Source organism: Mustela nigripes, chromosome 14, assembly GCF_022355385.1.
Source record: "Mustela nigripes isolate SB6536 chromosome 14, MUSNIG.SB6536, whole genome shotgun sequence".
NCBI lineage: Eukaryota > Metazoa > Chordata > Mammalia > Carnivora > Mustelidae > Mustela > Mustela nigripes.
This window is the reverse complement of record NC_081570.1, coordinates 30568039-30571877: the sequence shown is the minus strand read 5'-3', so window position 1 is coordinate 30571877 and position 3839 is coordinate 30568039. Positions and strand designations below refer to the sequence as shown.

General features: G+C 39.3%; 1 non-coding gene across 1 annotated transcript; it reads left to right on the top strand.

Annotated features, from left to right (window-relative positions):
- The first annotated feature begins 787 nt into the window (after window positions 1-787).
- LOC132002340 (U6 spliceosomal RNA) lies at window positions 788-894 on the top strand. Its single transcript, XR_009399832.1, has one exon. It is a non-coding gene; the product is annotated as a U6 spliceosomal RNA (small nuclear RNA).
- Window positions 895-3839: the final 2945 nt, after the last annotated feature.

Here is a 3839-nt window from a genome sequence, read left to right as displayed (position 1 = left end):
TCTCTCTGTCAAATAAATAAATAAAATCTTTTTTTAAAAAAGTATAATAATTTTTTAAAACAGTATAATAATTTTTAATGCACATATACATTATACATTTTTCATTATACGTTTGATATATGTATATCTTAATTTCTTCTGTTATAAAAAGTTATGTATCTATGCCTATATCAAATCATTATGTTGTATACCTTAAGCTAATACAGTGTTGTATGTCAATTATATCAATAAAACTGGGGGAAAAAACCCTGAGAAAACAAAATAAATGTTACATATCTTTAGTTGTAAAAATTCAAACCATATGAAAGTATAAAAAAGTAAAAAGTAGTGGGGCACCTGGATGGCTCAGTCGGTTAAGTGGCTGCTGACTCTTGGTTTCAACACAGGTCATGATCTCAGTCGTGACATTGAGCCCCGAGTCAAGCTCTGCGCTCAGTACGGAGTCTGCTTCTCTCTTTCTCCCTCTCCCTTGGTCTCTTCCTCCACTTGTATGCACATGTGCTCTCTCCCTCTCTCTCAAACAAATAAATAATAAAAAATTTTTTAATCTTTTATAAAAATTTTATTTATTTATTTATTTGACAGATTGAGAGAGAGATCACAAGTAGGCAGAATGGCAGGTGGAGAGAGAGGGAGAAGCAAGCTCCCTGCTGAACAGGGAGCCTGATGAGGGGCTCGATCCCAGGACCTTGGGATCATGACCTGAGCCGAAGGCAGACACTTAACTGACTGAGCCACCCACGCGCCCCAATAATAAATCCTAAAAAAAAATAAATAAATAAAAGTGGTGCTTGCTTCAGTAGCACATATACTAAAACTGGAACAAAATGGAGGAGATTGGCATGCCCCATACATAAGGATGACTCACAGACTAGTGAAGTGTTCAAAAACAAAAAGCGAATAGTGAAAACTCTTGTTTTCTTGTCAGTGCTTTAGCCATTCAGTGAAAATTAGAAATTCGGTGAAAATCTAGAAATAAGTGGGGGCGCCTGGGTGGCTCAGTGGGTTAAAGCCTCTACCTTCAGCTCAGGTCATGATCCCAGAGTCCTGGGATTGATCCTCATGTCAGGCTCTCTGCTTAGCGGGGAGCCTTCTTCCTCCTCTCTCTCTCTGCCTGTCTCTCTGCCTACTTGTAATCTCTGCCTGTCAAATAAATAAATAAAATCTTAAAAAAAAAAAAAGAAAGAAAAGAAAATCTAGAAATAAGGGAATACATAGATATTTTAAGAACAGCTTTTTATAGTAGATTTTGCATACAATAAATATCACCTGTTTCACATGTACGATCCAGTGAGTTTTAGTAAATATAGAGTGGTGTAACCATTACCACAACATATATATTTTTTAGAAAAATAAAGAGTAACTTTCTTTATTCCTATTTAACCTAGTGTCCCAGTTCTAAAAAAAAAGGTGCCTGGCTGGCTCAATCAGTGGAGCATGCAACTCTTGATCTCAGGGTCATGTATTCAAGCCCCACATTGGATATAGAAATTACTTGAAAACAAAACAACACAAAACTTTAAAGTGTACTTACCGATGCCCACAGCATGCTAAACATGGTTTGGAGGCTACTTTTGAAAGCTTTTGGGTAGTTCTCTTCCTGCAGATTAAGCTACCTGACCATCAAATATCAGCTGGGTCCCTTCCATTTTCTTATCAGTGAAATCTGCTATTGTAATTTAATTAAATTTTGGAAAATTTATAGTGAGCATAAAAAAAGAGATGTTTCTATGAAAACTAAGTTGGATGCTTTGGAAAGCTTGTTAAAATCAAATTGCTTAAAACTTCTTACATTAGGCCTAGATGAGAATTCTGTGATTGGAGGAACTACACACATCTAGAAGAACTGTGTTCAGATTGCTTCTCAAGTGCCTTCCAGTTATTGCTCCACTTTAAAGAAAACTTTAAAGAAATTATGGGTGATTTGTTAAAGGCAAGAAGTACAAATCACTCTAAGAAATACTTCAACCACTGGCCCCATAATCACAGAAAAAGCCTGAGGCTATCTCGAAAGATTGATGAAGCAATTTACTAGTCTTAAGTTTAAAGAGTGACTTATAATATACCATAAACTTACCTTTCTTGCTTTTTTTTTTTAAGATTTCATTTATTTATTTGACAGAGAGATAGAGCCAGAGAGTATAAGCAGGATGGGGGAGAGAAGGCAGAGGGAGAAGGAGACAGGCTGCCTGGTGAGCAGAGAGCCCAACGCAGGATGGATACCAGGATCATTAACCTGAGCTGAAGGCAGATGCTCAAGCGAATGAGCCACCCAGGTGCCCGTGAACTTACTTTTCTTAAAATAAACAAAACTGTATACTGTATAATGCTTTATAATTCTGCATTTTAATTTTTTTTTCAAGTAACAACTAACCATCAGGTCCAACAGCATCAGATAAAAGGACCTCAGGTTGGTGTACAACCAGCTTTTCCTTTACAATATATTGAGGACACTTTTTTCTTTTTTTTAGAAAAAATTTTATTTATTCATTTTTTCGAGAGAGCGCTTGAGGTTGGCAGTGGGAGGGGCAGAGGGAGAAGCTGACTTCCAGCTGACCAAGAAGCCTGATGAGGGGCTCAATCCCAGGACCCTGGGATCATGATCTGCGCCCAAGACAGCTGCTTAAGGGACTGAGTCAAGCACCCTTGAGGACATTTTTCATGTAGTTGTATAAAAATCTAGCATGTGGGGGCGCCTGGATGGCTCAGTGGATTGGGCCTCTGCCTTTGACTCAGGTAGTGATCTCAAGGTCGTGGGATTGAGCCTCACATGGGGCTCCTTGTTTGGTGAGGAGCCTGCTTCTCCCTCTCTCTCTTCTTGCCTTTCTGCCTACTTGTGATCTCTCTCTCTCTGTTAAATGAACAAATAAGTAAATAAATCTATCTCTTAAAAAAATTTTTAAAACTCACCTCATAATACACTATTGTATAGTGGATATATCCTAATTTGCTTACCAAATTCTCTATTTTGAAAATTTCCTAAAAAATATTTTGAACAGGGAATTGAGAGGGTGAAAGTGGATTAAGATATTGAATCAGGGGACGCCTGAGTGGCTCAGTGGGTTAAAGCCTCTGCCTTCGGCTCAGGTGATACTTCCCTTGCCCCCTCTCTCTGCCTGCCTCTCTGCCTACTTGTGATCTCTGTCAAATAAATAAATAAAATCTTAAAAAAAAAAAAAAAGATATTGAATCAGGCAATAGAACTTGAAGTGGATTAAAGAGTAGGGGGGAATGGTTCCTGCACTCATCCAGCTCTGAAATTAAACCAGAAAGTGGCAGTGGTTTACACATCCAAGAGATGTTCTTATCTCTCTGGCTGCCCTGCCATTTATTTATAAAACACACCATTCCTTTCTCCCTCTCCATCTTGGCTCAGTCCAGTCCGCCTGCATTTCATCTTTGCCTGTTGACATCCTATTTTTCCTTCAACATCCAGAACAAATACCACACCTGGTCATTATTAGCCCTGGCTGGAAATGATCCCTCCCCTTCCATTGCTGATAGCGAGCTGAATCCCTCCTTCCTTTCCTCCTTCCACAGAGCACTTTTTTCTCCAAGGTAGTGCAGTGCAGTAGCTCAGTCACAACTTTGGATCCACCAATATGCTATCTCTGTGAATTCTGCAAGTTACCCAAATTCTCAGTGCCTCAGTGTCCAGACCTGTAAAATGGGGAGAAGGGTACACAGCATTATTAGGAGGACTAAATCCGTTAACAGGTATAAAACACTTAGAAGGATGTCTGATGTGTAGTAAGTGCCAGATAAACCTGGACATTCATTTTGACTGGCAGTGGTGGGAAGTGTGGAGCTGGCGGTCCGCCCCAGCGAGCGTCGGGTCC